Source organism: Cherax quadricarinatus, unplaced genomic scaffold (assembly GCF_038502225.1).
Source record: "Cherax quadricarinatus isolate ZL_2023a unplaced genomic scaffold, ASM3850222v1 Contig224, whole genome shotgun sequence".
Lineage (NCBI taxonomy): Eukaryota > Metazoa > Arthropoda > Malacostraca > Decapoda > Parastacidae > Cherax > Cherax quadricarinatus.
Window position 1 is genome coordinate 55027 of NW_027195250.1, and position 25573 is coordinate 80599.

The following is a 25573-nucleotide window of genomic DNA, read 5'->3' on the forward strand; positions in this document are numbered from 1 at the left end:
AAAAATTCAGATTCAGGAGGGATATAGGAAAGTACTGGTTTGGTAATAGAGTTGTGGATGAGTGGAACAAACTCCCAAGTACCGTTATAGAGGCCAGAACGTTGTGTAGCTTTAAAAATAGGTTGGATAAATACATGAGTAGATGTGGGTGGGTGTGAGTTGGACCTGATAGCTTGTGCTAACAGGTCGGTTGCCGTGTTCCTCCCTTAAGTCAATGTGACCTGACCTGACTAGGTTGGGTGCATTGGCTTAAGCCGGTAGGGACTTGGACCTGCCTCGCATGGGCCAGTAGGCCTTCTGCAGTGTTCCTTCGTTCTTATGTTCTTATGTTCTTATGTTCTCTGGGACTCAGGTCCAGGATCAATCTTACTACGCCGTTCCCATTTCTTTCATGGCTCAAAGGTGGACTTGTTTTGGTTATCCTATGTAATTTACACTACGTATGTTAATAATATTTATATGTACCTGTGCCTAAATAAACGTACTTACACATTATTATTATTATTATTATTATTATTATAATCAAAAAGAAGCGCTAAGCCACAAGGGCTATACAGACACATTATTATTATAAAGGGGAAGCGCTAAACCCGTAGGATTATACAGCGCTTGTGGGGGTATGCGGAAAGTATTCAGGCTTAATTTAGGGAACTGAAACAGATCCAATTCCCTTGATCAAGAGCCACTCACCAGCGTCAAGGAACCTCCCTTGAAGGGATATACTTCCAGAGGGAAGCAAGGCGTGATACAAGTTAAGCTGTCAGTGGCCCTGATAAACCCAACAAACTACGTGTCCATTACTTTTACCTGTGCCACCTGACCTGCTAGTTTATTAAATATATAAGTTTATTTAGGTAAAATTTACACAAGTACAATTACATAGGCTTTGGGCGATCACAAGGACCTTAACAGAGGTAAGTCACTTTGTCAGACAAACTTAATGTAGTTCCATTGGGCTGTTTGTGCACCCGTGTGCTCATCCTGTTAGCGGTAGGGCAAAAAATAAGATAACAGATTACAGTGAGTAGTAGACCCCACTGGGTGTCGTTATATATAAAATTCCTTGCTTTCTTTGATTATAATAATAATATATATAAAATTATATTAATTCATTTCATATATGTATTACAATTTTCTATATAGTACGTGGCTAACGCTCTGGCTTCACAGGGCGACCCCTCAAGGAAGGTTCCTTGATGTTGGTGAGGGGCTCTTGATTTAGGGAATTGGATCTGTGCTCCAGTTCCCCAAATTAAGCCTGAATGCCTTCCACATCCCCCCAGGCGCTGTAAAATCCTACGGGTTTAGCGCTTCCCCTTGATTGTAATAATAATAATTCACAGGGCAATGGCTTGGGTTCGATTCCCAGCCAGAGTAGAAATATTGGGGGTGTTTCTTTCCACCTGTTGTCTATGTTCATCATCAGTAAAATGGGTACCTGGGTGTTAGTCGATTGGTGTGGGTTGCATCCTGGGACAGACCTAATTTGCCTGAAATGCTGGGCATAAGGGGCTTTCTATATAGTACTATGGCATTGATGTCAGCTAGGCCTGTATACCATGTACATGTACTTGTAGTAATTAAAGATATTATTATTATTATTATTATTATTATTATTATTATTATTATTATTATTATTATTATTACAAACAAACTTATAAAATTTAAATGTTAAGTCTAAAAAACAAATAGTCATTATTGGGTTGCAATCTCTTGATAAATAATTCATTCATTTAGTCAGTGGAAAAGAAAAAGTAGACACAGTTTCAAGATTACAGATAAATTATCATTAACGATGAAGGCTGTATGACCCTTGTGGGTTTATATCTTGATTTTGATTGTAATAATAATAATAATTAACAAGTAAGTGTTTTTCCATATCTTCTAGGGTTTGTGTGGAGGTCTCTGCAAGGTTGGATGTTTGGATACTGAGATGTAGTGTTCCAGTTTACCTGGAGAGAGTTCCGGGGGTCAACTCCCCCACGGCCCAGTCTGTGACCAGGCCTCCTGGTGGATCAGAGCCTGATCAACCAGGCTGTTACTGCTGGCTGCACGCAAACCAACGTACGAGCCACAGCCCGGCTGGTCAGGAACCGACTTTAGGTGCTTGTCCAGTGCCAGGTTTTTTACCATATCTGATAATTAAAATTTTCCCATCGTTGAATTTTCAATTGTCTTCTGAACCCACTGAAAGTTTTGGGTTGATGTCCCCCTGAGCCGAGTGTTTTGAAAGGAAGACACTATAAAGGCATTTTTAGTGTCATCTGAAAAGGAAGACACGGTGCGGGGCTGACATTTTTGTTTATGTGGGATATGAGGTTTGGGGAATAAGATGGGGGGCGATACGGCCCCTTGGAACAGAGTTTTTTCCCCCTACTCCTTTTGACTTTACTCTGTTGACACTACTCTCTTGTTCTTTACTGAGGAAATTTAGATCTATCAGTTTTTCCTTTTTTCCTTTAACCATTTTGTCCCCTCTTCCATGGTCAACTTGTGGCTTTTGCAAAATCTGTATATATTAAAATCTGCATTTTTTTTTGTTTTCTAGTGCATCTGGGCCCCTTGTAGGACCCCAATAGTTGAGACAGACGGGGGAATATTCCAAAACCTATTTTCCCCGGGGTTGTGAACTGAGGGGTTTTTTTAGAGGGGGGTGATCTTGCTTTTTGGGCCCCTTTCCCAAAAAATTTTTTGGGATTGGGAAATTTAGTGTTTTGGTCTTTTAGTTCTTTGCTGTTGCTTTACTCCCCTTTGTGGGGGGGCCCATTTTGTTTTTAGTAATTGGGGCGCCCCTGTCCATGCTCCCTCCCCAAAGGAGGGAAAAAGGTCATGATGGGGCTTTTGCAGTTCTTGATGAACCGGGTTCCATGAGTCTCCCCGGGGGGCAGAGTGCAGGGGCCTGCTTTTATCCCCTGTTAAGTCTTTTTGGCATCAGGATAACATCGGATAGGCTTGTGTTAAAAAATTCTGGGGTTTCCTGTAAAAAAAATTTTTGATCTTTTGACTTTTCCCCCAAAAAGGGCGGGTTTCAAAGGGAGTCATATTGGGACTTGAGAGCTCACCCATTTCCTTGCTGTCATCTGTGTAGGACCCATCTTGTTTAAAGGGGGCCCAATACTGGTGTTGTTCTCGACATTTGGCAAAAGGAAAGAAGAAATCTTTGGTTTCTTTTTTCATTTAACTTTAGTTCTTCTCGCTTTCCCGGCTCCTAAAAAATTTCCCTTTTAAGCAAGTTCAAACTTGCTTTTCTCTAACCAGTGTCTCCCTATTTCAGATATACCTTTAAGCTGCTCTGTTATTTTTTCCAAGTTGAAAAGGGGAAGCCCCTTTGTCTTTTTTTTATTTTAATCTACTCACCCCCTTTTTAGGGGAATAACCCTTTTTTGCATACATTGATGCCTAAAGTTAATCTTTTCTGGGCATAAGTTGGGGTCTGTTTGTTAACATCCCCCCAGTTTTTATATTGGTTGGGGGTTTTGGTCACATTTTTATTTTTTTTTGTTATTGGAATTTAAATTTGGGAAATGCTCCCCCGTGATAATCTCATTATGTGGTCGGGGCTCCACGAACATGTCTGAACCTCAATTATGTTGTGTCTGAGTATATTTTTTTGATATTTGACATTTCTTATCAGATCAAAAATTAGTAAAGATGGGTCTAGTTATTCCCCAGTCTAGAAAGTTATTATTTTGGTTTAAATTGAATTTTGTGCAGAAAATTTAAAAGTTTTGGGGATTTATTTTTCATCAGGCTGCCCCCGGGGTTTTTTTTAAAAACAATATTTTTCCCTATATTCCTCCTTTTTTAGGTGCCTTAAAGTTGAAATCCCAGGGCGGATTTTGGGGGCAGGAGCGGGAAGATTTTCCAGACAGTGGTCAATTTTTAAACCATTTTCCGGGAATTTGCGGGGATTTGCATCCGGGGGGGCTTTAACTCCCACAATGTGGTTTTTGGGTTTCCCGACAAAAAAAATTTTCCACTACATCATTTGGGGCCCTTAAGCAGTTCTGTGCAAACAAGTGATTTCCTCAATTCGGAAACCCCCCCCCCTTTTGCCTGTTCCCCCTTCCATCTGTTTTAAGGTTGAAAACCTTTGGGACCCAAATTTCCTGTTGCCCAAGTAAATCCCTTTTGGGTTCGGGAAAACCCAACCAACATTCCCTTTTGGCCCTAAACAGTCCAGGGGTGAAAGGTTTTTTTGTTGTTTGTTGCTGGTTTTTACCCCCCTAATTTGCAAAAGAAAAATGTCTTCGGACTGGTGGTATTTTTTGGTACTGGGGGTTTTTTTTCTGGCATTAGTATTCTTATCTGTTTTTTTGGGGAAAGGATGACGGTTTTTCCCCCGGGAAATGATTTAATTTGGGTCTATTTCGCCTTTTCCCTGCCATTTTTTCCCTTCCGGGGCCCCAAAAACACCCCCTTTTAGGGGTGTTTCCCAAATTTTTTCCATCCTGGATGTTTTGTATCTTTTTGTTTTTTGATGGTGTTTTAAAAATTTGGTTAAAACAAAGTCTTTCCTACCGGGAAAATTTTTTCATGGTAAAAATTTAAGGAATGGGGGTTTTTTCCCTGCGTCATATGGGCACGGCATTTTCTGGGTGGCCTATTTTGCCGTTTTGGGTGTTTTTTTCCAGATTTATGCCTGCAGATGCAAGTTTTGGTATGTGGGGGCTTGGTTTCCGTTCCTTGGGGGTTTTTGTGACGTATTCCCTGTTGGTGCATTTTTCCCCTGTCTTTTTCCCTTTTTATCCCCCTGCACCCCCAAATGGGGGCTCCACCATTTTTTTTGGTAATATATCCTCCCTATTGCTAGGGAGTCCTTTTTTTGCTATTTCCTGTTTTTTTAGTTTGCAATTTTGGGTTTTTATTTTTATCTTTGACTCCCTTTTTTCCCCCTCGGCCCCTGTCCCCTATGGGGTAAATTTATATGACCTTTCCAAAGTAAAATTTCCCCAAATTAGGGAAAAAATTTTCCAAACCCAATTGCGGGTCTCCCGGGCCCAACACCCCCTGTTTCACCAAAATTTCTAGGACTGAAACCTTCACCCCCACATTTCGCAAACCAGGACATCACCTCCAGCCTTACATTTTTGGAATTCCAGGTTAATAAAAGGCAGTACCATCCCCAATTTTTTAACCCCCATCTTTTAAATTTTTCCGGGTTTTTCTAAAAAGAAAGTTTGATTTATCCTCTTTAATACCCTTTGGGGATTTTTCACAGATTTATCTCTTTTGGGTATACCAAAAACACTTCCTGTTTTAATTTTTCCTTGAAACTGTTTTTAAATATTTTTAAAGGGGCGTGTTTTCCTTTTTCCCAAACAAAAGGGAAATTTATCCATTTGGAAGCCCGTTTTTTGTTTTGATTGGGGAGACTAAAAAATTTATAAAGGGTTTTTAAAATTTTTGTTTTACTTAATTCAAAGAAACCCTCGAAAAATTTTACTAAAATTTTAAAATAAGGCTTAGCTATTTGTATTTCTATTTCTAACTGTACTTGTATATTGGACAGCTTCCCAGTTAAATTTATTTATTTTTGTTTGTGTTTGAAAAAGGGGCCTCAACCCCATCCTTTTAGAGTCTGCTTTATTTTCCAAAAAACCAAAAAGAAAACCAGAAAGGGGTTGGGATTAAATAAGGGGTTTTGACCAGTCTGATCTGATCAGTGGGTCATTTTTTTTAAAAAATACTGGTGGGGTGATTTGGGTTTAACACATAAAGGGATCTCAAAAATTATCTACCCGGGAATATGGGGGATTGATACAAAAGTTAAATTGGGGTGTTGAAGAAACCGGGGATTTACTTTGGGTCTAAAAAACCCCAATATTTTGCATTTTATATCATTGGCATTATTATACAAAGTACTGGCAGGGATGTTAATAGCCTAACATTAGTTTAGCAGTAGCAACATCTTGCACTCTATTAACCCCAAATTCCTTTTTTTCTTAAAAAGTTAATTAATCTTTTTGTTAATTTTTAAATTTTTCGTAAAAAGCCCCTGATCAAAAGGGGCTTTTGTACAACTATGTATCATGTCAAAATGAAATATTATTATTATTATTATTATTATTATAGGATGGGGTCAGCATGCACAAGTATCATTCAGAATGTTAGTGTACAGTGACACCCCAGTTTTTGTCCTTAATCCATTCCAGAAGGTTTTACCTGGAGTTTACCTGGAGGGAGTTCCGGGGCCCGCCCTTTGGCCCCGGGGGTGAGACCAGGCCTCATGGGGACCAGGCCCGGGTCAACCAGGGTTTTTACTTTTTCACCAATTCCCAAAGACAAGCCACAGCCCGGCGGTCAGGGTTTTTAAATGCCTGTCCCGTGCCCCGTTTAAGCAGCCAGGGGCCCCTTAAAATCCCCCTTTTTTGCTGGGAGGGAGTTTAAAATTTGGGGCCCGACACTTTTGTTGTTTCCCCTTTGGGGTGCTATTTACACCCCTCTTTTTATTGGAGGATGTTGCCCTCATCTGCTTATCTTTTTTTCCCAGAGAAGTGATTTCCTGGTTCAAGTTTTGGGGCTGGGCCCAGGGGTTTTCCAGATGATATAATCATTTTCTTTTCCCCCCTGCATTCCCGGGGGTACAGGTTCAGGGAAACCCAAACGCTCCCAGTAATTGAGGGGTTTTTTCTCTGTTATAAAATGCCGGGGAAAGGGTTTTCCGTACATTTTTTGGGGGCCAATTTCCCTTGCCTTGGAAAAAGGGGCTGTTGGGGTGCAGAATATTCCCGCCTGAAGAAAAGGTTTTTGAAGGTGTTTTTATTTGGGGTTGGGATCCTAATTTTCAAAATTTTTATTATCTCCTGTATTTTTTTCCCCCGATCAATTTATACAGTGTTTTTGGCCTTTTAAGGGGAGACCCCCATTGATCATTCCCCGGTCTTTTACCTTATTTTTTTTTTTTTGTGTGGCTGGGAAATTTGTTTTTCCCCCTGATGAAGTTTTTAACCCCTGTTTACCAAAGGAGAATTTAAATTTCCCCAAAACTTTGAACGCCCTATTGTTTTTTGCAGCCCCTTGAAAAATTTTGTTGATGTCCCAAATCTTGCAGTGCCTGGGTGGAAACACTGTCACTGAAATTTTGGGTGTCATCTGCAAAAGGAAAAAATGGGAAATTGGGGGTTAAATTTTGGGGAAAAGCTGAAAGGGTGAGGGAAAAAGATGGGGAAAATACTGTGCCCTTGAACAGGCTTTTTTACTGTACCCCCCAAATTTTTCTCTTTGACTAATACCCCTTTTGTTTCCCCCTTTTTGGGGGTTATTGATCCATTAAAAATTTTTCCCGTTATTCCTTTGATTTTTTTTTGTGAATTATTTGCCAATTCCCCCCTTGAAAGCTTTTCAAAGTCTATTTCCACACCCGCATTCTTTTTTTGTCTTTTTGTGCAATCAGGGCCTTTTTAGTGGTCCAATAGTTGGGAAAACCCGGGAAATCCCCAACTTGTTTTTTTAAATTAAAAGGATCTTGATGGGTGGCCTTTTCTTAAACCCCTTTTTGATTTTTATGATATGGAATGTTAGGGTATCGAATTTTGTTCTTTGCATTTTTCCGCCTTTTGGGGAGGCTATGTTTTTGTTTTTAGTAACTGTGGAAATTTCCCCCCGTTCATGTCCTTTCCCAAGGGTGTTTAAAGCCGGATGGGGGTTCTTTCAGTTCTTGATAACAAGGGTTCCCAAAAAGGGTCTGGCCCTGGGGGAAAAATGACCAATACTTTCACTTTTGGGAAATCATTTGGAAAGAGATTTAATGATAAACTGTTTCCCAAAATTTTGTCCCCTTTTTAAAAATAATTTTATCTTCTCTCGGTCTGGTGGCGGCTTCCTAATGGTCAGGGGACTTGGAAAAAGCTCCTCATTTCCTTGCTGTCATCTGTTTGGGTTTTTTTTTAAGGTCCCAAAACGAAAGTAGTTTTTACTTTTTTTTTGGAATAACAAAAAAATTTGGTTTCGATTTAATTTTTCGCCTTTTGTTCTTCCTAAAATTTAAATTTATAAGATTCCTTTAGCTTAAGTTCGATGTTTGCTATTTCTCTTTCCATGCCTGCTTCACATTACAGATATTTTCTTTTTGTTTTTTTATTCCTTTTTCCCTGTAAAAGGAGCCCTTCTTTTATTTTACCTCCTTTTTCTTAAAGGAATGTCCTTTAATAAATTGGTTACGGAAAAAAATCTGTTCAGGCATAAGTTGGGGCCCGTGTTTTTAGTCTATCATTCCCCCGCTAAAATCATTTAGGGCTTGGGTTTCGGTCCCACCCTTTTTGTTCCCGAATTAAATTGAATTTGGTGGGAAACCCCCCGTGACTATCCTTTTTGGGCTGGGGGTGTTGGGCCCCTGAACCCCGAATTTTGTTGGGGATCCAAAAATATTGTTTTTTATATGGTGACATTTTTTATCAGATTCCATTTTAGGAGATAACCCTGTATTCTCCAGTCTGAGGCCTTTTTGCTGGTTTGGGTTTAATTTGTGCAGAAGGTTTGCCTTGTGGAAGCAGGGGCTTTGTAGCTGCCCCCCCTGGAATCACCAACAACATTATTTTTCTATATTCCTCCATTTTTTGGTGCCCTTGTTGAAATCCCCCGGGCGATGTTGGGGAAAGTTGGAAAAGGTTTTCCCGAAAATTAATTTTTTTCAGGGTTTCCGGGTTTTTGGGAAACTTTTAACCGGGGGTTGTAGACTACCGTCAGATTTTTCTTTGATCTTTGCCAAAAATTCCCTCAACTTTAGGATTTTTGCAGGCCCCCAAATAAGTGACTGCAATAATAAGCCCCCTTTTTTGGGTTTAAAAATTCGCACCCATGGGTTTTTTAAAACCCGGGGTCCAGAGGTTTTTCCAAGTGATCCCTTTTTGTGGGTCTCTGTGAAAACCCTAACATTTACAAGCCCCTGCAAGCAGTCCTGGGTGAAAAGGGACATGATTTTGTTGTTGCCGGCTTTAGACCTTGTATTTTGGAAAGAAGTCATTGGGTTTTTGGGAAACAATAGCCCTTTTTCCCGCACTAATATCTGATTTTGTTGGTTTTTGGGGAGGCCCTGGGGCTGGATTCCCTCCATAAAGAATGATTTGGGTCAATTTCTGCCATTTCGGCAGTTTTTTTTTTCCCGGCACTTGGGGTTTTTAAATCCAAATGGGAAAAAGTTAATAAAATTTTCCCCCAAAAAAAAAAATCCCAAATTTAAACCCTTCCCGACACCCCAAAAATTAAAATTTAAAAAACCCTTTTATGAGAATAACTATAATTTTAAAACCCCTGGAACCCAGTTTGGCTCTCCCGAGGTTTGGGCCCCCTTGGGTTTTACCACTTTTTACTTAGTCGGGCCTGTGCCCTTTTTTTGGCCGGGATACCAGACCTGTCCGCCCGCCCATGGGCGCGTGGCCGTTTTTTGTTTATCCCGGTGGGAAAATAAATTATTTGTTTTAAAAAAATTTTTATTGGTGCGCTTTCCCCCATGGGCATCAGGGCCCAGCCAAGGAACTTTTTCAAGGGGGAAAAAGAGAGGAAGGAAGGCTTTATTCAGTGATTAACCCATTTTCCCCAAAGGGGAGTCTTGGTTTCCGGTCATACGTTTTGAAGGGGAATTTTATTTAATTTTAAAACTTACATAAAAAACGAAAATCCGTTTGGGCAGTTTTAAAGGTTAAGGGCGGGGAAAAAGTGGAAAGTTTTGTGGGTCTCCCAAGCATGTTTAAAAAGCCATCTTTTTGCAAAAATTTCCCGTGACAAAAAAAATGTCCCCTTTTGGGAAAAACTTAAAGGGAAAACAATTTTTTTTTATTTTGTGAAAAAACAGGTCCCGTGACTCTTTGGGTTTTGGCTTTGTGGCAATTTAAAGCAAAAAAAAGTTTAACCCCATAAATCTTTATGGGAAGGGGGTTCCCCCTTTCCCAAAAAAAAGTTTTTTTCCCCTCACTTTCCCGATGCCAAAAACCCTTTTAATAAAAGGAAATAAGTTTATTTATTTAACTCATTGTACTTTTATGTATGTTTCAAACCCTTTCAGGGTTTTGGATTTTAATTTCCAAAGCACCAGGGTTTTTCCCTATAGTTTTAAATTCCAGCACCCTCAAATTTTGGGGAGAAAGCTGGTAGGCCTAAAATGAAAAATGGGGCTATGGGTAAAGGTTAGTATAAAACCCCACAACAGTCAAAGAAAAAAAAATTTGTGTTTTTGGTTTTAAAAGTTTTTTTACTGTATTTTTGTTGATTTTTAAAGATGGTTTTAGTTTTTGGTCTTTTTTAAAAATGGAAGAAGGAAAAAATTGGGGAAGATTTTTATTGGTTTTTTAAAAAAAAACCGAAATTGGGGCTCAAAGAGCAAAACCATTTTTTCCAAAGTTCAAAAATAAATAAATCATATTCGGCCCACAAACATCAACTGGTGAGTCTAATATTCTTTCACCCAAATCCTTTATATTAATATCATTTCTACACTAATGCAGTGTCGCATAACAGTAAATCCCCCTTTTTTGGGAAAAAAAATTCAAAGGGGCAAAAAAAGTAAGAGGAGGGGGGGCGAACTAATGAAAAGGGAAATTTTTTTTAGTGCCCGGAATTTTTTTGTTTTTCTGGGCCTATTTGGAAAATTGGGATCTTTTGAAATTTGTGAAATTGGCAAAAATTCAAGAACATACTTCTGGAATGAAATAATATTGTAAGCTGGGGGTCCACTGTAATTGTATTTACATTATTTCTTATGGGAAATATTACTTCAACTTTAGGCCGTTTTGAGTTCAGGCCTAGCTCTTGGAATGGATTACTGCCGAAACTCGGGGTTCCACTGTACAGAAAACAAATAAATATAAAGCACTAATTTTAATGGATAGATAAACATTTAAATCACTATTACATACCTTTATTGAAGACTCTTGTTGGCGTATGGAAGAAGGCGAAGAGGGAAGAGAGAGGAGAGGTTATTGTTTGGAAGGGGAATCCCCCTCCATAAGGACTTCAAGTATGAAAGCCCTATCCAGGGCTACTTCCCTTCTTTGTCTTTTACTGGCACTAGGACCAACTTGAGTCACTGCACCTGTCGCACAAAAAATCTATCTAGAGAGGCCTGTTTCTGGCTCGGTCACACGTATGCCACTTTCGTATTTTGATACAAGCTCTTCTTGAATTCTATCGTGTTTCTCACGTTCTCACTCTGAACTTTCTTTGTCCCCATGGTGGCTTATTTCGCAGTCGCACTCAATAAACGAGCCCCAAAAACAATGGATGAACAATGAATAAACAATACTCCGCATGCACGGAGTATTGTTCACTCGACAAGTGACAGAGGCAGACTGAGCCAGGCGGCGGCTTCCCGGGCGGGCGGACGCATCTGACATGGACGATTTCTGAGCCAATGTATGAAACACTGAGTAAAATTCTCCAAAAAAAGTGTTTGAAATCTGAATTATACGATATTTGGACCGGACGAAAACTGGAGTTTTACTGTTATGGGATGTATACAGTAGGGCCCCGCTTTTTATGTTTCGCCTTATGGCGTTCCACTAATACAGCAATCTCAAATTATGACCAAAACTTTCTATACGGCAAGTGGTCTTTCAAATACGGCGCACACCACCCAGTCTGTTTACATTCTCCATGAGCACATCTCTCTATTATGTAATAATAATCTCTTGGGCACATTAAATGTCTAATTTTACGTCATTAATCCATCTATGATATTTTCTTCAAAATTACATAAACACTTTACATAGCATATAAACATGCTGTTTATATGCTATGGAGCTGTAGTTGCCAGGTGGAGGGAAACATTATGTAATACTAATAATAATCACTCTTTGGCACATTAAATGTCTTATTTTACATTACTATAGACATTTTTATTAATCCATCTATTATATTTTCTTCAAAATTATATAAGAAACACGTTACATAACATATAAACATTTTATGTTTATATACTATGGAGGTGTGGTAGCCGGGCAGAGGGAAAACATTACGTCACTCCCCTTAATTCATAACGCTTTTGTTTACAATTCTCGGCATGAATTATTCATTACTTCTCCATTTGTTTATGATGGCATCTAAAGGTAGTGATAGAAACGATTAAACTCAGTGAACATGGTATGTCGATGGTAATAATATGGCTTTGGGCCATGTTAAATATCATGTAGCTATGTAGGTAGGTGTAGGTATGTAGCCCAGGTGGCCTACATACCTACATTATTATTATAACTGATATTTATATGTATGTGTGCCTGTACCTAAGTAAACTTACACACTGTGTTGGCATGCAGGTACACATTAAAATCGCTGAGAGTGTGTTATTAGTCTTGAAGATGCCATATTAGTAATGTTAATAATAGATTTTGATTTAGCTTTAGATTTAGATTTTTTTTTAATTTGACAAATTACATGGTTGTACAGAGGGAATATAATAGTTGGGTGTACATGCCAAAAGCCCCTCTGTATGCCGAGCATTTTGGGCAAACTTAAAGATTAACTTAAGACTAGTAAGGAATAATACATAGTTTATATGGTCATTAGCCCCTTCAGGGTCCAAGGCCAAAATCTGAAGTGGTGCTCCAGTGTCCAAGAAATTAAAAAAAAAAAAAAAAATTTTCTTACAGAATTAACCCCATGACTGTCGCAACCCCCAATAGTGAGGTGTCTCCTGGTGTGGCAAAATTTAAAAAAAAAATTATTTTTTCATATGAAATGATAGAGAATCTTTTCCCGATTGTAATGACACCAAAAAATCGAAATTTGACGGAAAACTGATGGAATTACGCTCTCACAAATTTACCGACCTCGGCGATATTTACAAATCGGCGATTTTGCCCACTTTGAGCCCTATTTTCGGCTAATTCCATTGTTCCAGTTGACCAAACTCATAGCTATTTCTTTAGAACTTCATTTTTTTCTATCAATTGAGTACAAGAAACTGTCCATTTACCAATTTCAACTACCCAATAACGTGGTCAGAAATTTGCAATTTGGCCATTTTCATGAAAATTAAAAAATATGACAATTTCAAAATAAGGTCCAGAATGAACAATGCAGACATTCCTGGCTCTAAAATAACATTTTCTTTGTTCATCAGTCACACCTTCAGGCCTCTCTGATATTACTCTTGCTTTCTACTTTGAATTTTTATTCAAACAAAAAATAGAAGATTTACTGTTATGCAGACTACTGCAATATTGTAATAATTGTACAAATAATGTCAACCCATTCATGACTGCATATTAGAATGGCTAGTTGGATATTTATTGGACAACGACATCATTTGTTTACTTTTGAACATCGGCAAAAATCAAACAGTTTCCCTATTTTGAGCCCCATTTCCAGGTTCTTTTTATAGTAAAACCAATCAAAATCACCTCTATTTCTATAATATGTTTTCCATTCTATCAAATGAGACCAAGAAAATGAGAATAGAACCATAAATACTATATGAAAATAGACCACAAAGTCGGCATTTTAATTAAAAAAAGCGGTCGGAGTTTTTTTTCTCATTATGCACTGCGTGCTCCAGGATTTTTTCCAGAGTCTTGTCCGGAGTTGAAAGCAATTGCGAAACAATAATACTGGGCGACTTCAATATCTGTTTTCAGCAACAAAATAACGGGCTATGCAAAAGGTATAAGCAAATTCTAGGATTAAATAGCTACACCCAACTAATTAATAAACCAACCCGGATCACACAGTTCTCAGCCACCCTAATTGACCACATACTTTGCAACCGCGCTGAGAACATTAGTCAGTCAGGCGTCATAACCACAGGTCTTAGTGATCATTTCATCATTTACTGCACCAGGAAAATCACTAGGGATAGGATAGGCCTACACAGGACAATAAAAATGAGGTCAACTAGAAACTACAGTAAAGAAACACTGGTAAATAGGCTACACAATTGTGACTGGACAGAGATAACAAGTTGCACGGACGTAAACGATGCCTGGGAAAAATTCAAAACAATGTTCACTACCATTCTTAATAATATTGCACCAGTTAAAGAGGTTAGGATTAAACAAAGAACTGAACCCTGGATGACTACTGAGATATTAGATAATATGAAATTCAGAGACCAGCTGCTAAAAAGATTTAAAGCAAACAGACAGGATATTGCAGCACTAAATGAATTCCAAAGGGTGAGGAACAGAGTACAGAGGCTTATAAAAGGAGCAAAGGCAAAGCACTATTGCTCAAAAATTGAAGAATATAAGCATAAACCCAGAAAGCTCTGGCAACAACTAAAACAGTTGGGATATAGCCATAAGCCAGTAGATAGGTCTAACATAGTACTCACTATCGATAATGAGGTATGCCACGAAACATCTAAGGTGGCAAATTGCTTTAATTCCTACTACACATCTGTTGCATCAACACTAGTAAGTAAACTACCAGCTGCATCAAATACCTTTAACACAGACTCTGATAAGTTTCAAACATACTATACCAATAAAGGGGTAACCCCAAACAGTTGTCAACTAGTAAGTGTATCTCATGACTTCATTCAAAAAGAACTAAGCAGGTTAAACCCAACTAAGAGCACAGGCCCTGATAACATCCCATCTAAGTTCCTAAAAGATGGTGCTTTTGAACTGTCAATCCCTATTGCTCACATAATAAATCTATCAATCACCACTAATACCGTACCGGAGGGGTTCAAGGAGGCCAGAGTTACTCCTATCTTCAAGAAAAATAATAGGTCTGATGTAAGCAACTATAGACCTGTTAGTATACTCAGTATAATATCTAAAATTCTGGAGAGGGCGGTGTATTCTCAAGTAGTTAAGTACCTTAATGACAACAGCATTCTCCATAGCTATCAATCGGGCTTTAGGAGATCCTACTCAACCGATACCTCCCTTATTAATCTGATGGATTACCTGAGAACTGAAATGTCAAAAGGGAACCTCATAGGTATGGTAACCTTAGACCTGCAAAAGGCCTTCGATACTGTCAACCACAATATATTATGTAATAAACTTCAATCTATCGGTATAGGTTCTGTAGACTGGTTTAAGTCCTACCTTAGCAACAGGAGACAAATAGTCAAAATCAACAAAACGGAATCAGAACCCCTGCCGATAACATGTGGAGTTCCCCAAGGTAGTATTCTGGGTCCCTTATTATTCTTATGTTATGTCAATGATATGCCTATCAGTGTCAAGTGCAAACTCCTACTGTATGCAGATGACAGTGCTCTGTTAGTGACAGGTAAAGACCCACAAGATATTGCTAATGTTTTAACACTGGAACTGGAGTCCTGCAGCAAATGGTTAGTAGACAACAAACTATCATTACACCTAGGGAAAACTGAAGCCATTCTCTTTGGAACGAAACATAAACTGAGAAGGGTAAATAATTTTAATGTTCAGTGTAATGGGGAGTCCATCACTTTGGTTTCATCAGTTAAATATCTGGGAATCCCCTTTGATCCATGCATGTCAGGAGAATTGATAGGGAACAGTGTAGTAAAGAAAGCGAATGCCAGGCTGAAGTTCCTGTATAGACAAGCACAGTGTCTACCTACTGAGGCTCGCAGGACCCTATGTCTAGCCCTTATACAATGCCATATGGATTACGCTTGCTCTTCTTGGTACTCTGCCTTGACAAAAAAACTGAAAGATAGACTGCAAATCACCCAGAACAAAATCGTAAGATTCATCCTGGGGCTGGGACCAAGAGAACATGTAGGCCAGGATGAATTACAGCAGTTGGATATGCTGAATGTTGAAGACAGAGTAAAACAACTGAAGCTAAATCATGTTTATAAAATTGCTCACGAACAGTGTCCAGAATATCTTGCTGTCAATTTTGTCAAGGTTGGGAACCAAAGCAATCATAGTACTAGGGGGAGAGAGCACAACTTTGTAGTACCCACAGTCAGTGGCCAGGCTTCAAACACCTTTTATTGTACAGCAATAAAGGAATGGAACAGACTACCCACAAATGTCAAGGCCAGTCATAGCTTGAACCAGTTCAAGAAGACTGCCAAAAAGTGTCTGATGAATGAAGCAACAGAAAGGGAGGGGAATGATTTTCTATTTTTTAGCTAAAATACGTGTAAATTTTACCTTATCCCTAGTAATGACCCTCGTATTGTAGATAGTCGTAATGACCCTCGGGTAGTAGATAGTCTTAATGACCCTCGTATTGTAGATAGTCTTAAGGGGGCAGGCGGGCAATTTTCCGCGCGCGCTCACCGAAAAATCGAAAAAATATGGAAATTGAGTTATATATACTGAAAAATAGCTCAACTCTTTGGCAACACAATGGTACCAGAATGAATGTTCTACGACGTTTCTACAAGAAATTATAGTCATTTATATCAGGTATGGTGACGGCGATGTTGGTACCGAGTCTGCTCACGGCCTATATATTTTTTGGAGTTATTTTCTTGTTTTTTATCGCCTTTTCTTGCATTATTCTTTCTAATATAATAACTGACTATTTGGCATCATAAAACAGTAGGTGGAGCTTATCGGCAGACTTAGTGACTACCGGGAACCAGACGGGAACGCTCAGCAGTGTTCCTGCTCCCGAGGTGCCAGCCAGGAATCACCCATTATTTCGCTTATATCAGCTTATATATCAACTCTACGGCTTATTTGTCTATCAGAATTGATCTAATATGATATAATAAACACTCTAAATAACATACAAACATGTTATATACTCTAGACTGAATAAAATAGGCCATAATATGGCCCAGAGATTATCGGGAATATTTCGATATAAAAGTGTAACTGGTCACCCTGTCGTCTCTGAGTAAGAGAAAACGGTGTTTAGAGGCTAACTGCACTAGAACATCAGTTTACTAAGAAATACACCCAAACAAACGCGATTTTCGCGAAAAAAATTTTTTTTTTTTTTTTGAGACGGGGGCCGGCCGGCGTTCCCGGCCGATATCTCGGAAGTAACTTATTCACCTATAATTTGATGTGGGTCCTTTATTACTTAATTAAATGGAATAATATTCACAGATATTGTAGAATAATGATTTCTCTTATTTTGACCGTAGAATTTTTGGAAATATTCCAAATACTTCGGGAGTTATGTGGGAGTAAAGGGCAGATTTTTTTGCCATATTCCAGATACTAACAAACTTTATTTTTTTGTGAAATAACGATAAGGTATTTAGAGGGAAATCTTACGGTCCGAATTAGTATTAGCATTGTTCTCTCGGCACCAAGTGTCCAAACCACCTTACGTAGCCGCATATAAGAGTTACATCAACATCAAGGGCATTTTCAGTAAATCAGTCTTTTCTCAGTTGTTGTTTGAGGTATATTTTTTATAAATATTTTCAAGAAAGAGTGAGAACACTTTGTCTTGTGCACCAAAACTGGAGAAAATCGGACGGTAAATAAACGAGTTACGAAATTTGCCCTGTAGCCCCCTTAATGACCCTCGTGTAGTAGATAGTCTTTTTAGTATGATAATAAGATGTTATCTTCATTATAGAATAATAAGAAAATATTATAACCTTTATATTATAATAATAAGGTAAAAGGACCCCAATGGAAATAAGTCACTCTGTCTGACTTTTTTGGGTTATCCTAGGTTCTCTACACATATGCTGCTATGTATGATAATTCTATGTAACTGTATTGTGTATACCTGAATAAATTTACTTACTTACTTACTTACTTACTTACCATCTGCTGCTGCTGTAGCACCGTCTGGTGCTGCTGTAGCACTGTCAGCTGCTGCTGTAGCACTGTCAGCTGCTGCTGCTGCTGCTGCTGCTGCTGTAGCACCGTTGTTGGTGTGGCTTATTGGGAATACCAAGAAATAATTAACCCCAGAGGGTTAGCCACCCAGGATAACCCAAAAAAGTCAGTGTCATCGAAGACTGTCTAACTTATTTCCATTGGGGTCCTTAATCTTGTCTCCCAGGATGCAACCCACACCAGTCGACTAACACCCAGGTGAACAGGGAAAAATGCCTGGAACTAGTGCTCATATTGGTGAATTTAAAACCAGCAAAGGTTGGTTTGAGAGATTTAAGAATCGTAGTGGCATACACAGTGTGATAAGGCCTGTTCTGGAAGAAAATGCCAAACAGGACCTACAGTACTCAGGAGGAAAAGGCACTCCCAGGACACAGTGTCTCATCAGTCATTGCTGCATCTTCAATGAAGGTAAGTGTCATTTATTCTTCATTTAGTAGAGTAGTACATGCACAATATATATTGTGCATGTACTACTCTACTATTGTGCATGTATCCTTCTCTTTGTGTGTAGGAAAATGTATATTTCATGTGGTAAAATTTTTTTTTTCATACTTTTGGGTGTCTTGCACGGATTAATTTGATTTCCATTACATGTATTTCTTATGGGGAAAATTCATTCGCATAACGATAATTTTGCATAACAATGAGCTCTCAGGAACGGATTAATATCGTTATGCGGGGGTCCACTGTATATACGTCAAACACGGTACCTCGTAAGACGTATATACATGACCAAAACAATCAAAGGGTTAAAGAGCATATTTTTGTGAAGGTAATAAGACAAAAAAAAAAATCTGATCAGTACTTACCGAGATACAGTGCCGAGAAGTTTGTCCAAAATGAGCTGGTGGCGGCAACATCGACGAATTCCACATACGCGCATTACTTTATTTAGCAGTTTTTGTAGTTTTTTCTTTTCTTTTCTAATTTTTTTCTTTTCCTACTAACATTTGGGGCCTGAGAGACCAATACTGTATATAATGTATATATATGAACTCACTGTATTGAACACAATAACTTCACTAAAGTTATTATCATATTATTGTTTACCACTGTTGTTTGTTACAATAAACATGCACAAATCTTGTATAATACTAATGTTCTATCATATATTTACATATTTACAATCACTGGACATGGTTTTAGAACTGCTGGAGCTTGTGGAGCACCTTGAAACAAGGCACCATGCACAGAGGTACCTTACATTCCTCACACATAAACTGAGTGTCTTTGCGTCTTTGTTGCCGTCGTTTTGTTTGTGCACAGATGATGCATCTCTTCTGAGCAAATTTCTTCTGAGTTGAAGGAAGCTGTATTATGAAATGATCACCTTCCCTCCTCAAACGCTTGTTTATATCCTGAGGAGTTCAAGGACCTTGTTGTATAGCAGGTGTTCTTACCTGGTACTTCATTATGAGTTGTCTGACAACAGACAAACAAAATTCACCATACGGTGGTCTGTTGCCAGTCTTCATTTGGTGCATATTATATGCATTGAGCATTGAAATGTCCATGAGATGGAAGAAAAGCTTCAAGTACCACTTGTAACTTTTACGAACACAATCAACAAAACCAATCTGCATGTCACATTTGTCAACCAAGCGCATGTTTTGTGTATAATCAATCACTGTCACTGGTTTTCGAATACATTCATTAGTCACTCGATCAACTTTGGCACTGTCTTGCATTTCATTACGGTGAATGGTTGTCAACAGTGTGACATCTCGTTTGTCATGCCACCGTAATGCCATGATGTCATTGGCAGTAAACACCTGCACATCATCACCACGAGCACCTGCGTTGAGCCTGGGCATATGTTTACGATTAGAACGCACTGTGCCACACACATCTGTCTTGTTCACTTGCAAGAAATCACTGAGTAATGGGCTTGTGTACCAGTTATCAGTATATAATGTATGCCCCTCACCAAGTCACCTCACTAAGTCACCTGAGATACCCAATAACATCTTGGTATCTTTCAATGTTTTACTTCCCATGTATACAACAATATCCAATACCACGCCACTGTCACAGTCACAGAGTACAAACAGTTTTATACCAAAGCATTTCCTCTTGCTCGGTATATACTGCTTGAATGACAGCCTACCTTTGAACAAAATCAAAGACTCGTCAATTACAAGATTCTTGAATGGATAAAAGTACATGTTGAACTTCTGTTTGAGATACATAAAAACAGCTGCTCTTTGCTGATGACACTGTGCTCTTGGGAGATTCTGAAGAGAAGTTGCAGAGATTGGTGGATGAATTTGGTAGGGTGTGCAAAAGAAGAAAATTAAAGGTGAATACAGGAAAGAGTAAGGTTATGAGGATAACAAAAAGATTAGGTGATGAAAGATTGAATATCAGATTGGAGGGAGAGAGTATGGAGGAGGTGAACGTATTCAGATATTTGGGAGTGGACGTGTCAGCGGATGGGTCTATGAAAGATGAGGTGAATCATAGAATTGATGAGGGAAAAAGAGTGAGTGGTGCACTTAGGAGTCTGTGGAGACAAAGAAGGGTAGAAATTAGCCGATCTGTGGACCAGTATGCTTTTATATTATGCTTATAGACATGAGGCATAAGCATTATTGTTGCAAAAAGCAAATACATTTCTGCAACAGTCGTCTCTTTCCACCAGTGTAGTCTTGACTGTGGTGATATGATCGTATTTGCCATGGTGCACTCAAAATACTTACTACTTTCCCTGACAATAGTTTCCATCAATGGCTGGTCAAAGAATAATTCAAAGAATTCCAGTTCATTGGCCGTGGTTCCAAGGGGACAAGTAGGTAGAATTCCACTTTGAGAGTCATCAAAGTGGTGGGGCTTGGGAACAAAATTGGGATTTTGCTGCCAATCCCAGATACGGTTTGTTGGTGGATATTGGACATCATAGGCTGGTTGTGCGGGTAGTTGTGGTTATGGTGGGCTGGTGGCTGACGCTCCGCTTTGTCCTTGAACTGAGTAGTCAGCAGCGTGGGTCCCAGCCTGGGCTGGTGAGTCACGCATGGCAGTGCCACTACCATCACCACTACCACCATCTGCTGATGCCTGTGGTCTATCCATGCCAAGTGTAGCCACATCATCCTCACTATCACTATCTAAACCTGGTGTAGGGTCATGGGATGTACTCCGGGAGGTACTCCGTCCCCTGGGTACAGCATAGGGTACACTACCCGAGCGCATGCGGCGGCATATATACCAACGCTTCACTGGTGAATATGATTCCTCACTATCACTATTCGAATGATCGTCAAGAGCAATAAAATCACAATCCATGTCACTATCATCATCATTACTGAAGTCAGAGGCCTGGCCACATGAAAATAATAGTTTTCTCTTGCGTTGAGGTACAACTGACCATGACTGAGGAGTGCCCACACCAGAGGTAGAAGGTTGAGGATCGTCAGGGTTTTCTGCACTATTATCAATATCTTGGTCATTCCTTTCGGTCACTAACTGATCAAAGCCAAAGAATTCGTCTTCATTTCCACTTCCATCAGTGTCAGAACTATCAGATAGGAAGAGGAGAGTCCCAATTTTCCATGGAGCGAGAGCTGACTTGCGACGAGGCATGGTGAACAAGGGTAACTGAGCCGGCGGTCCCACAATGCTATGCGGGCGCCTAGATTTTTTGTTTATGGTGCACACCCACCATGCAGACCCGTTCTCTCACATGTAGGCCTATGAGCGCTTTCGCGCTAAATTTGATGGTTTTAGAATTTTGGCGTAGATCTACGGTTTGGACACTCAACGTGAAGCCGTAGATCTATGGGACGGACCCTGAAAGGGTTAGATGAGTTTGAGTGAGTACAAGAAAATTTAATATTGTAAGTATAGCTACTGAATTCCCTTATACGTATACTTGTAGTATATTGTAGATCGTATCATCCATATATATATATTTAGGCTCCCTGGTCAGTAGGCTCAGTGACTAGTATGTGTGACATCACATGATGCTTTGTGAACGCTTCGCTCCTGGGGTCCTTCTCAGTTCTTCATGCTTCGGCCTACAGGCAGCACAAGGCAGGTTGGGCTCCCCCTTCTCACACTCTGCAATATAGTGTTACCATCCAATAAGTGTGTTTTACTCCAACCATCACATCTCCACGAACCCTCACAACAAATGGTGGCAGCGGTGGGATTGTAATTCTGACGATTACAGTGATTTCTAGAGATAAATTTCTACCGAGTCGGCCGCCATTTCATGACTGGCTTAGGCCTGCCGAGACAAGTGACGCTTCACATCTCAGTCAAGCGTCCAACAGCCATTACATGGAGTGTTGGGGCTGCTCAGGCTGCACGGACACGTTCTGGATGAATGACTTATACCGAGTTCGGTGACGTTCACCGAGCCAATAGTTTGATGAAAAAACGTTATTTATTCTGAATATTACTTATTCCAATGACAACTTAATCTGGGGATCCACTGTATTAACCCTTAAACTTTCCAAACATAGATCTACTTTCACTTGCATGGCGCTCTGAATATTTTGAAAAATAAAAAAATCTTTTTTTTTTCTTTTAAAATGAAGAGCACATTTTTCTACATGTTTTAGGATTAAAAAAAATTTAGGGTTAGTACTTACCGAGATATAAGACTGTGAAATTGGCTCTGGATGCTCACCTGTCAGCAACATTGACTCCTGCCGCTTGCAGAAGTGTTGCCGATATACCTTTTTTTCTCGTTTTTATTTTAATTTATATATTTTTTATGTTCTGATAATTACAATTTATAATAGTTCTTGTAATTTCATAGCCAATCTTTTTTCTGACACTAATATTAGGTACTCAGATAGTCACAATCACTGTGACAGGTGAACATTTACACCTGTTTGGGTTATTTACTATTGTCTAGAAATATATACAAAGTATTTATAGATCCCAGCAATGTTTTAGATACCGTGGCATACACCTTGAAGCATGGTGTTATGAAAGGCATGCACTCAGATGTCACAATCACTGTGACAGATGAACATTTACACCTGTTTGGGTTATTTACTATTGTCTAGAAATATATACAAAGTATTTATAGGTCCCAGCAATGTTTTAGATACCCTGGCATATACCTTGAAGCATGGTGTTATGAAAAGCATCCCTATACAGTGGACCCTCGACCAACGATGGCATCGATTAACGATAAATCTGACTAGCGATACATTTTAACGCAAAATTTTTGCCTCGGCTAGCGCTAAAAAACTCAACCAACACTATTCGTTCCATCTGAGACGTGTCCACTTCTGGCCAGTGTTTACAAGCCAGCCAGCCACCGTGGTCGCTTCCAAGCATACAATCGGAACATTTCATATTATCACAGCCTTTTTAGTGATTGCACCTGCAATCACCATGGGCCCCAAGAAAGCTTCTAGTGCCAACCCTACAGCAAAAAGGGTGAGAATTACTATGGATATGAAGAAAGAGATCATTGCTAAGTATGAAAGTGGAGTGCGTGTCTCCGAGCTGGCCAGGTTATACACAAAACCCCAATCAACCATCGCTACTATTGTGGCCAAGAAAACGGCAATCAAGGAAGCTGTTCTTGCTAAAGGTGCAGCTATGTTTTCGAAACTGAGATCGCAAGTACTCGAAGATGTTGAGAGACTGTTATTGGTGTGGATAAACGAAAAACAGATAGCAGGAGATAGCATCTCTCAAGCGATCATATGTGAAAAGGCTAGGAAGTTGCATGACGATTTAATTAAAAAAAATGCCAGCAACTAGTGGTGATGTGAGTGAATTTAAAATAAACAATGTAGGTATTCCTGGAACTAAACTAACATTTCCTCTGTTCATTAGTTACGTTTTGAGGCTTTACAAATAAATTCCATTTTGATTTTTTATTCACATAATGAATTTTTATTCACACCAAAAAATAGAAGATTTACTGTTATGCAATACTGTAATAATTGTATAAATATCATCACCATATTTGTGAATGCATATTAGACCCACCAGCTGATGTGTATTAGACGTGTGAGGTCATCTGTTTACTCTTGAATATCGGCAAAAATTTAACATTTCTGCTACTTTGAGCTCAGCTTCAAGCCATTTCCAGTGCTAAAACCAATGAAAATCATCTCTATTTCTGTAATATGTCTTCCATTCTATCAAATGAGACCAAGAAATAGCAAATAGAACTATAAAAAACATACGAAAAACACTGCAAAGTCGCTGTTTTAATCGAAAAATCATGATTTCAGTTTTTTTCTCTCATTATACACAGCATGCTGCAGGATCTGTTTTTAAGGCCAGCAAAGGTTGGTTTGAGAGATTTAAAGGGAAGGGAAGTAACCTCGGAAAAGGACTTGCCACCTCAAGTCCTAATGGAAGGGGATTCCCCTTCTAAACACTAAGACCATCAACACTCTCCCCTCCTCCCTTCCCATCAATCATCACCAGATCTTCAATAAAGGTAAGTGTCATGTAACTGTGCATGTCTTCTTCAGTTTGTGTGTATTAAAATTAATATTTCATGTGGTAAAAACAATTTTTTTTTCATACTTTGGGGTGTCCTACACGGGTACTTGGATGGGTGACTGCCTGGGAACACCAAATGCTGTTGGCATAAAACCTTTTGGGTGGCCCGGTGGCCTGGTGGCTAAAGCTCCCGCTTCACGCACGGAGGGCCCGGGTTCGATTCCTGGCGGGTGGAAACATTTCGACATGTTTCCTTACACCTGTTGTCCTGTTCACCTAGCAGTAAATAGGTACCTGGGTGTTAGTCGACTGGTGTGGGTCGCATCCTGGGGGACAAGATTAACCCTTTCAGGGTCCGTCCCGTAGATCTACGGCTTTACGTTCAGGGTCCAAACCGTAGATCTACGCCATGAGCTCAGCTCACTCTGATAAACTGTGAGTGGTACATTTGGGCCTAGATATGAGAGAATACATCTATGTGGTATGTGTGCACCACATAAAACAGATCCTGCAGCACACTGTGTATAATGAGAGAAAAAAAATGAAATCATGATTTTTCGATTAAAACAGCAACTTTGCAGTGTTTTTTCGTATGTTTTTTATAGTTGTATTTGCGATTTCTTGGTCTCATTTGATAGAATGGAAGACATATTACAGAAATAGAGATGATTTTGATTGGTTTTAGCACTGGAAATGGCTTGAAACTGAGCTCAAAGTAGCAGAAATGTTAAATTTTTGCCGATATTCAAGAGTAAACAAACGACCTCACACGTCTAATACACATCAGCTGGTGGGTCTAATATACATTCACAAATATGGTGATGATATTTATACAATTATTACAGTATTGCATAACAGTAAATCTTCTATTTTTTGGTGTGAATAAAAATTCATTATGTGAATAAAAAATCAAAATGGAATTTATTTGTAAAGCCTCAAAACATAACTAATGAACAGACGAAATGTTAGTTTAGTGCCAGGAATGCCTACATTGTTCATTCTGGACCCTATTTTGAAATTGGAATATTTTGAACTTTGTGTTAAATTGGCCAAATTAACAATTTCCGATCACTTTATTTTGTAGTTGAAACAGTTGACTTGGCATTAATTTGATTTCCATTATTTCTTATGGGGAAAATTAACTTGACTAACGATAATTTTGACTAACGATGAGTTCTCAGGAACGGATTAATAGCGTTAGTCGAGGGTCCACTGTACTGTTGACAGCCTAGTGACATTTGATAAATGCCCACTGCTCCAGCTAACCCTCACTGTATTTGTTATCACTGTTACACACAAACATGTCTTGTCTCTCTGTCTATTTGTCTGTCTATATGTCTGTCTATCTGTCTCTGTCTGTCTGCCTGCCTGTCTCTCTGTCTCTGCTTATCTGTCTTTCTGTCTGCCTGGAGTATACCTATATCACACTCCTTGAATATTCGTGTTATGACATC

The 25573-nt window shown here is 39.1% G+C and overlaps 1 protein-coding gene across 9 annotated transcripts in view; it reads left to right on the forward strand.

Annotated features, from left to right (window-relative positions):
- Nucleotides 1–704: 704 nt before the first annotated feature.
- The window catches only part of LOC138850893 (uncharacterized), a 114022-nt gene continuing 89153 nt past the window's right edge, over nucleotides 705–25573 (forward strand). For 4 of the 9 annotated variants that reach the window (XM_070080208.1, XM_070080207.1, XM_070080211.1 and 1 more), the window contains exon 1: nucleotides 710–914. The gene's annotated coding sequence lies outside the window, so the exon portion shown is untranslated. Of the gene's footprint in view, nucleotides 915–951; nucleotides 1021–25573 lie in introns of those variants that run through there. The other 5 variants (XM_070080213.1, XM_070080212.1, XR_011391106.1 and 2 more) reach the window with 4 other exon arrangements.